Below are 10,086 nucleotides of genomic sequence, written 5' to 3' on the forward strand. Positions count from 1 at the left end.
AAAGAAAATATAAGGGTATATTCTGGGCCATTGAAAATAGAAATAACACTACTCGACTTTTAGAGTTCAACACTACACAATAAAAGAGCTCTCTTAATCTTAGAAGAGAAAAGGTGTGTATGACACAAGTGTGGAGAACTTAATTTTTTGATTCAACTAAACATGCCTTTATATAGGCTTACAAAAAGTAACAATGGAATTTGAATGGTTAAGAAACTGAAAAAGTAAAATTAGTACTCTTTGTTAATTCAGTTCGGTGAATACCACCTACTTCTAGAGAGCTTTTAAGGCTTAAATAAAGAGATTTTATTAAGATTCAAATGAGTATAATTCCACTATATTAATCTAGATGGCACTCCCCCTAGATTGGTACTCTTATAATAATTGTTATTTACTAAACAAATCAAGCTCCCTCTAATTTTGATATTTAAACCTAATGAAGATTATCAGGCTCCCCTTATTTATATAATTGAACACATTCAATTATTAAGATCTTCTTTCAATCTCTTATTTTCATATATCTTGAATTGGTCTTTGAATAAATCATATGGTCTTCATTAAAAATATATTTTTTTTATGAAGGAAAGACTTACCTTCAATAATGATCCTTCTTTGGCTCTTACTTGTATAAGTTTTGATTTGATGCTTTGAAGGAAAATGAAAGTTCCTTTTTATAGACAGAGTTTGATGAACTTGGAATCGTAATTGGAAAAGTATTCTTCAAGGATTTTTCGGTTAAAATCGATATTTAAAGATTTTGGTCAAATATCTTGAAGAATCCTGTTGATGAAGTAAACAAAATATCTTCTTGGAAAAGAATTTCATGTGAGAGGAAAAACCCACCAACTAAGGAAACAAAAAGTATGCCTAAAAACTTGGAAGATATTTTTAAAATAATTCTTTTAAAAGAAAATAAACTTTTTTTGTAAAAAAACACAACAAACTTCCCCTTTGGCAAAACTTCATTTTGTTTAGTATCTTTTTTATATGCAACACACTTGAGTGATCTTGATCTTTCTTGAAAAGAACAAATGCAACAAAGTTGATCAAATAAAGAGTTCATAATCATTATCACAAAGAGTCTTCAAAAACTTTCTACAAAAAGAAAATATCATCCAGTCATTTAGTAAATGTAACGACCCAACTTTCCGGACTAAGCTGAGGTCACTACCAAATACCAAGACTCGACCATTTAACATAAAATTTAAAACGGACCAGTCACGATTCATTAAAACATTAGAAACCTTACAAAAGACAGTTTCGGGCCCTATTTTAAATAAATCAAAAAGGTCACAAAATAAAAATATTAAGTCACCAGTTCAAAATCACAAGTCAAAATATTCTGACAAAATACATAGCGGAAGCGATAATAAAACCAGACGCGTCCATATGGCCTTCACGCATCCTTCCTGCCTCTCGTCGGTCTGCCCCTCGCTGAACCCCTACCTGAAAAGTTAAAGAAGAAAAAGGGTGAGTATAAACATACCCAGTAAGGGACCCACTACTGGGCCCGTTAGGGAACAACAGTTAACTTCCTATTCGGGGGTACCCTACATAACAGTCCAGTGGTTCCGTAGAACGCACATATCAGTCTAGTGCTCCCGAAGGATGCACATATCAGTCTAGTGCTCCCGAAGGATGCACATATCAGTCTAGTGCTCCCGAAGGATGCACATATCAGTCTAGTGCTCCCGAAGGATGCACATATCTGTAAGGCACACTACCCCATAGATGAAGCTAACCATTACCCCTCAGTTCATATTAAACCGTCTACATCAGTCTACCCCAACGGCGATCATATTACAGTTCTGCCATAAGCCTTATCAGTCAGATGATATAAGTTTTAACAACTACACCCTCGGTTACTATACGCATCACCAATTCCTCATCCTTAGGGAAAACCCTAGATCAAATCAATTAACCAACCAAACCGGACTCACTGTCCTTCCCCGTCCAAACTCCATGATCAACATCCAGACCAGTGATTACTACATATTGAACCGAAACTTCAAGGTCCATCAACATAAAATTTCAATCTACAACTAGCAGTCACAGTATCTTTACATCAGACAAATTATAATAACAGTGCTTACAGCCAACATGCATACAGTTATTCAGTACAGTCACTAACGTGTAATCCCCTGTGGATTACTACGTTTTTTGGCCTCGATCCGAGGTCCAGTAGTAGGAAAACCCTTACCTGATACTCGGTTATGCCCCTAGATCGAATCCACGCTCAACAGATCCACCTAAACGAAACACGAAGGTTTTAGTAGCTGACTTTAGTAGAAGCCGTTTCAAAAGGTCAGAAGCGATATCCGTTGACTTACCCAAGGAAAGGAAGCTATCTCCAACCAGGCCTGCCGCAGAACCCGAGAACTTAAGCGTCAACTCTGTACTACCTTCAAGGGAGAAAAGTAGGCCATATCTTATTCCAATATTCAAACTCTAATCGGATGTAGCAACATTAGGGAATTCATCGAAAACAATCCTTACCGAAGACTCACCGTGACCCGGAGCGGAGGAAGGAAGGCTTAGGTGGCTTGGTGAAACAAGGAGCTCGGCTCGGCTCGGCTCGGCTCCACCTCGGCTCGGCTCGGCTTGGTCTCGGCTCGGCTCGGCTCGGCTTGGTCTCGGCTCGGCTCGGCTTGTGGCTCGGCTCGGCTCGGCTCGCGGCTCGACTCACTCGGCTCGCGGCTCGGCTCGCGGCTCGGCTCATTCGGCTCGCGGCTCGGCTCACTCGGCTCGCGGCTCGGCTCACTCGGCTCGGCTTACTCAGCTCGGCTCACCCGAATTTGTGTGGCTCGGACCGGAAACGGGTTCGGGTCAGCTTGGAACCGGGTCGGGTTGGACGAAACGGGCAGCACGGTTTTGAGGGCTTTCTCTCTTCCGGCAACGGCGGCGGTGGCGAAACGACGCTGGGAGGCGTTCGACGACGGGGACGGAGAAGAAGAGAGGGATGGTGGCGGAGACGAAGGCGGAAGAGAAACGGAGTGGTGCGGCGGCGTCGGGCGATTGAAGCCGAGAGGAGATCCGAAACGATGGGGAGCCGCGGCGGACGACGGTGGCCGAGGCAGACGACGACCACACGGACGGAGATGGAGGCACCGGCGGCGATGCAGAAACGAGGAAGAAAGCGATGGAGGAAGAAGAGGAAATGGATGGGGCTCGTGGCTGTGGCGCGGCGTGAGGAAGAAGACAGCGAAAACGAAAAGAAAAGGGGGGGGGGCGCGCGAGGGTTTCCCCTTTTTTTTTTTAAAAAATATATATATATATATTAAAACATAATAAATATAATTAATATTAAAATATTAATATTAAATAATTTTAAAAATAATAATATATATTAAATAAAATAATAATAATAATAATAATTTATAATAAAACATTAATACTAATTAGTTATAATAATATTAGATAATAATATTAACATTTATATTAAGTAAATAGTAAAAGGATAATGTAAATATTAATATTAAAATTGGAATGACAATAATACCCAAATACTAATAATATAATTACTATTATATTATTAAAATTCACTTAAAATGCGAAAATTTTTACCTCGAGCTTCGGGGCGTTACATTCTTCTCTCCTTAGGGAACTTTCGTCCTCGAAAGTTTTATCCCTCGAACAGCTCGGGATAACGGGACCTCATGTCATCTTCACGCTCCCATGTAGCCTCTTCTACCCGGTGATTCCGCCATAAGACTTTAACTAGGGGAATTTCTTTATTCCTCAACGTCTTCACCTCTCTAGCAAGCACCTCAACAGGTTGTTCAACATAGCTCAAGTTCTCATCAATCTCTAGTGGCTCGTAATCCACTACATGGGATGGATCTGGCACGTACTTCCTCAACATAGAAACGTGAAACACATCATGGACTGTCGAGAGTGATGGAGGCAACGCCAAGCGATAAGCTACAGGGCCAATCCGCTCCAGAATCTCAAACGGCCCAACAAAACGGGGACTCAACTTTCCCCTCCTTTCAAAACGCACGACACCTCTCATAGGTGCTACCTTTAAGAATACTTTATCCCCTACCTCAAACTCAAGGTCCTTCCGCCTCACATCTGCATAACTCTTCTGCCTACTCTGAGCGGTATGCATGCGTGATCTAATCTTCTGTATCGCTTCGTTAGTAGACTGAACTAACTCAGGACCCATCAATCTCTGCTCACCTACCTCACCCCAGCAAACCGGGGATCTACAACATTTGCCGTACAGGGCCTCAAATGGTGCCATGCCAATAGTAGCCTGATAACTGTTATTATAAGCAAATTCCATCAAATGTAAGTGGGAGTCCCAGCTACCTGGAAATTCCAATGCACACGCCCGCAACATATCCTCTAAAACTTGGTTCAGACGCTCAGTCTGACCGTCAGTCTGTGGATGGAAAGCTGTACTAAAGTCTAACCTCGTGCCCATAGCAGTCTGCAAACCTTTCCAGAATTTGGAAGTGAAACGGGCATCTCTATCAGAAACAATCGACACTGGCACTCCGTGTAATCTCACTATCTCAGACATGTACAACTGTGCCCACTTACTAGCAGTATAGGTGGATTTACCCGGAACGAAGTGCGCTGATTTAGTAAGTCTGTCCACCACAACCCAAATCACTGTAAATCCCCTCAGAGTTCTCGGTAGCCCCGTAATGAAATCCATGGACACGTTTTCCCACTTCCATTCCGGTATGCTCAAGGGTTGTAATAAACCTGCTGGTTTCTGCCTTGGTGCCTTAACCTGCTGACACACCAAGCATTTACTAACAAATTCTGCTACTTCTCTCTTCATGTTACGCCACCAATAAACCCGCTTCAGGTCCTGATACATCTTCGTACTACCTGGGTGCATGGAAAATGGGGAACTGTGCGCCTCAGATAATAATTCAGTCTTAACCGCACTATCTGACGGAACACAGAGGCGTCTTTCAAACAATAGTCCACCGTCAGAGGATAATAAGAACTCAGCCGCTTGCCCTGCCTCTGCTAGGCCACGTTTCTCAACCAGATAAGGATCGTTACTCTGAGCATCGATGATCCTTTGCCTCAAAGTCGGCTGTACCGTCAACTGGGCTAACTGTATAGTAACTGCCCCCACTGACACTGCAATCTCAGCCCGCTCGAGATCCCGATGCAATGGGGCCTGCCGGGTAATGAGTGCTGCTGAATGTGATACCTTCCTACTAAGAGCATCAGCTACCACATTTGCCTTGCCTAGATGATACAGTATCTCACAATCGTAATCCTTCACTAACTCAAGCCACCTTCGCTGTCTCATATTCAATTCTTTCTGAGTAAAGAAGTATTTCAAGCTCTTATGATCTGTGAATATCTGTGTCTTTTCACCATATAAATAATGCCTCCATATTTTCAAAGCAAAAACCACTGCTGCCAACTCTAGATCATGTGTAGGGTAGTTCTGCTCATGACTCTTCAACTGACGAGACGCATAAGCGACCACCTTACCCTGCTGCATCAAAACACAACCCAGACCCTTCTTGGAAGCATCACTATAAATCACGAAACTGCCAGAACCATCAGGTACCGTAAGAACCGGCGCGGTAACTAACTTCTGTTTAAGGGTCTGGAAACTGTCCTCACATGCCTTGCTCCAAACAAAAGGAGCTCCCTTTCTGGTCAACTGAGTAAGAGGAGTAGCTATACGAGAAAAGTTCTCCACAAACCGTCGATAATAGCCTGCTAAACCCAGAAAGCTACGAACCTCACTGACTGTGGAAGGTCGGGCCAACCGGTGACTGCCTCTATCTTAGCTGGATCTACAGAGACTCCAGCCTTAGAAACCACGTGGCCCAGAAAGGACACCTGCTTCAGCCAAAACTCGCATTTCGAGAACTTTGCATACAACCTATTATCCCGAAGTGTTTGCAAAACCATACGTAAATGCTTCTCATGTTCGGCCTCCATCTTGGAGTATATTAAGATATCGTCGATAAACACAATCACAAAAGTATCTAGGAACTCCCTAAACACTCTGTTCATCAAGTCCATAAACACGGTCGGAGCATTCGTCAAACCAAAAGACATCACAATAAACTCGTAGTGTCCATATCTGGAACGAAATGCTGTCTTCGGTACATCCTCATCCTTAATTCTCAGCTGATGGTATCCCGACTGAAGATCAATCTTAGAGAACACTGTGGCTCCCTGTAACTGGTCAAATAGATCGTCAATCCTGGGTAAGGGATATCTGTTCTTTAATGTTACTTTGTTCAACTCCCTATAGTCAATGCACAGACGCATCGATCCGTCCTTCTTCTTAACGAATAAGACTGGCGCACCCCAAGGTGACACGCTCGGTCGAATGAATCCCTTATCAAGCAATTCCTGTAACTGTACCTTCAGTTCTTTCAGTTCTGCGGGGGCCATTCTGTAAGGGGCTCTGGATATAGGGACCGTGCCCGGTTCTAACTCTATGGCAAACTCAACCTCCCTGTGCGGAGGTAACCCTGGAAGTTCCTCAGGATAAACGTCCGGATAGTCCCTCACCACCGGTTCTGACGACAGGGATACATCGACCTCTCTAGTATCCACCACGCTTGCTAAGATACCCCAAGTACCCTGACTGAGCAGTTTACTGGCCCTGATGGCTGAGATTACCTGAGGCAACGACTTTGACCCTCCTCCCTTAAATTTAAAACTGGCCATCGAGGGAGGGTTAAACGTTACCTCTTTACGTGAACAATCTATGCTGGCGTGGTTAGCGGCCAATCAATCCATACCCAGGATTACATCAAAGTCCAGCATATCCAGAACTATCAGCGTTACTTCAATCACATGGTCTGCTATCTCAATCTGGCATGCTTTCATCTTTTCCTTCAACAACATACATTCCCCGGAAGGAGTAGATACTGACAGAACATGGTGTAATGGCTCTACCTCTAAGCGGGCATGCGACACAAATGCGGACGAGATAAAAGAATGCGACGAACCCGAATCAAACAAAACTAAGGCGTAATGCCCCAACACTGGGAGCGTACCTGTCACTACTGTGCCTGCCTTCTCAGCCTCAGTCCTGTTGGTAGCAAAGACTCTACCCTGATGTGGAGCACCTGCTCCCTGATTCTGCGCGATCCCCGTGAGTCTCAACGGGCATCTATCAGCTGTATGACCCTCTTGCCTGCACTTAAAGCAGGTCCTGGTCCCGAATAAGCAACGGCCCAGATGGTGCTTCCCGCAAGTGGTACACAACGGCTTTCCTCTGGCAGCCTCCCCTGCCTCAAAAGGTTTCTGCTGGAAGCTGCGAAACTCACCACCTGGTCTGAAATTCCGCTGTGGCACTGGAACAGGCTGCTGCTCAGCCTTCCTCTTCTGTCCCGATGTCGAACCTCTACCAGCGGTCTTAGACGAGTTGGCCCTCTCCTGTAAACTGAGATCCACTGCCAGGCGCAATGCATCGGCATGAGTAGCGGGTCTGAAAGCTCGGACCAAACCCTGAATGTCCAGTCTGAGGCCTCTAACAAACTTATCAGCTCTGGCCGCCTCGGTCGCTATCATCTCGGGAGCGAAGCGGGATAACATGTCAAACTCCGCATCATACTGCTCCACTGTCATGTCACCCTGCTCTAGGTTCAGGAACTCCTGCCGCTTGGCATCTCTCAAATTGGCAGAGAAGAATTTCGCATAGAAACTCTCCTTGAACTGCTGCCACGTGATCTGACTCACATCACCACCTAGCATCCTCTCTGTAGTCTCCCACCATGCAGTACCTCTGTCAGTCAACATAAAAACAGCACACTGAACCTTCTGATCCTCAGGGCATTTCATGTAACGGAATATGGTTTCCAAGGACGATAACCACATCTGAGCCCTGGTGGGGTCCTCCAAAGACCCATCGAACGTCGTGGGGTTATACTTCCTGAAATCCCTCAGATGCTTAGCCTCTGCTGACAACTGATCCGGCACAAACTGGGGTGCAACTGGTACCGGAGCCGGAGCTGGAGCAGGAACTGGTGCTGGAGCTGGCGCTGGAGCTGGCGCCGGAGCTGGCGCCGGAGTTGGCGAGGCAGGCTTCTGCTGCTCCCGCATCTGCATAATCATATCTCTAAACCTCTGCTCCATGGCGGCTAGGTCCGCATGAGTAACTGGCGCAGCCGGGTCAGGGGCTTGGGCTACAGGCTGCACCTCAGGCTGAACGCGTCCTGCTCCCCTTCCACGGCCTCCTCGACCACCCCTACGTGCACCTCTCCTTGGTGGCATTTCCCTAACAACCACCAACGATTCCTTTAGTCATAAATTGGTAATTGAATTTGCAGTTTAACTTAGGTAAGGTAATGCATGTAGAGTTATACATATACTTTCATGAGAGCGTACCTGACGAGCGGCAGGGATCGTTTCAGCCATAAGGACACAAAACACAGACTCACATTATAAGTCAGTCTACAGAACCTAAGACTTAGGCTCTGATACCAACTGTAACGACCCAACTTTCCGGACTAAGCTGAGGTCACTACCAAATACCAAGACTCGACCATTTAACATAAAATTTAAAACGGACCAGTCACGATTCATTAAAACATTAGAAACCTTACAAAAGACAGTTTCGGGCCCTATTTTAAATAAATCAAAAAGGTCACAAAATAAAAATATTAAGTCACCAGTTCAAAATCACAAGTCAAAATATTCTGACAAAATACATAGCGGAAGCGATAATAAAACCAGACGCGTCCATATGGCCTTCACGCATCCTTCCTGCCTCTCGTCGGTCTGCCCCTCGCTGAACCCCTACCTGAAAAGTTAAAGAAGAAAAAGGGTGAGTATAAACATACCCAGTAAGGGACCCACTACTGGGCCCGTTAGGGAACAACAGTTAACTTCCTATTCGGGGGTACCCTACATAACAGTCCAGTGGTTCCGTAGAATGCACATATCAGTCTAGTGCTCCCGAAGGATGCACATATCAGTCTAGTGCTCCCGAAGGATGCACATATCAGTCTAGTGCTCCCGAAGGATGCACATATCAGTCTAGTGCTCCCGAAGGATGCACATATCAGTCTAGTGCTCCCGAAGGATGCACATATCTGTAAGGCACACTACCCCATAGATGAAGCTAACCATTACCCCTCAGTTCATATTAAACCGTCTACATCAGTCTACCCCAACGGCGATCATATTACAGTTCTGCCATAAGCCTTATCAGTCAGATGATATAAGTTTTAACAACTACACCCTCGGTTACTATACGCATCACCAATTCCTCATCCTTAGGGAAAACCCTAGATCAAATCAATTAACCAACCAAACCGGACTCACTGTCCTTCCCCGTCCAAACTCCATGATCAACATCCAGACCAGTGATTACTACATATTGAACCGAAACTTCAAGGTCCATCAACATAAAATTTCAATCTACAACTAGCAGTCACAGTATCTTTACATCAGACAAATTATAATAACAGTGCTTACAGCCAACATGCATACAGTTATTCAGTACAGTCACTAACGTGTAATCCCCTGTGGATTACTACGTTTTTTGGCCTCGATCCGAGGTCCAGTAGTAGGAAAACCCTTACCTGATACTCGGTTATGCCCCTAGATCGAATCCACGCTCAACAGATCCACCTAAACGAAACACGAAGGTTTTAGTAGCTGACTTTAGTAGAAGCCGTTTCAAAAGGTCAGAAGCGATATCCGTTGACTTACCCAAGGAAAGGAAGCTATCTCCAACCAGGCCTGCCGCGGAACCCGAGAACTTAAGCGTCAACTCTGTACTACCTTCAAGGGAGAAAAGTAGGGCCATATCTTATTCCAATATTCAAACTCTAATCGGATGTAGCAACATTAGGGAATTCATCGAAAACAATCCTTACCGAAGACTCACCGTGACCCGGAGCGGAGGAAGGAAGGCTTAGGTGGCTTGGTGAAACAAGGAGCTCGGCTCGGCTCCACCTCGGCTCGGCTCGGCTTAGTCTCGGCTCGGCTCGGCTCCACCTCGGCTCGGCTCGGCTTGGTCTCGGCTCGGCTCGGCTTGTGGCTCGGCTCGGCTCGACTCGCGGCTCGGCTCACTCGGCTCGCGGCTCGGCTCGCGGCTCGGCTCACTCGGCTCGCGGCTCGGCTCACTCGGCT

General features: G+C 45.5%; 1 long non-coding RNA gene across 2 annotated transcripts; it reads right to left on the reverse strand.

Moving 5' to 3' along the window:
• Positions 1-1,405: 1,405 nt before the first annotated feature.
• On the reverse strand, positions 1,406-9,724 carry LOC127149611 (uncharacterized). Of its 2 annotated transcripts, none has more exons than XR_007821284.1 (3): positions 9,664-9,724; positions 9,534-9,582; positions 1,406-1,446 (listed from the first exon to the last, which is right to left on the reverse strand). It is a non-coding gene; the product is annotated as an uncharacterized LOC127149611 (long non-coding RNA). The 2 variants fall into 2 exon arrangements; XR_007821285.1 differs by lacking the exon at positions 1,406-1,446 and adding an exon at positions 8,709-8,749.
• Positions 9,725-10,086: the final 362 nt, after the last annotated feature.

This window comes from Cucumis melo, chromosome 5 (genome assembly GCF_025177605.1).
Source record: "Cucumis melo cultivar AY chromosome 5, USDA_Cmelo_AY_1.0, whole genome shotgun sequence".
Taxonomy (NCBI): domain Eukaryota; kingdom Viridiplantae; phylum Streptophyta; class Magnoliopsida; order Cucurbitales; family Cucurbitaceae; genus Cucumis; species Cucumis melo.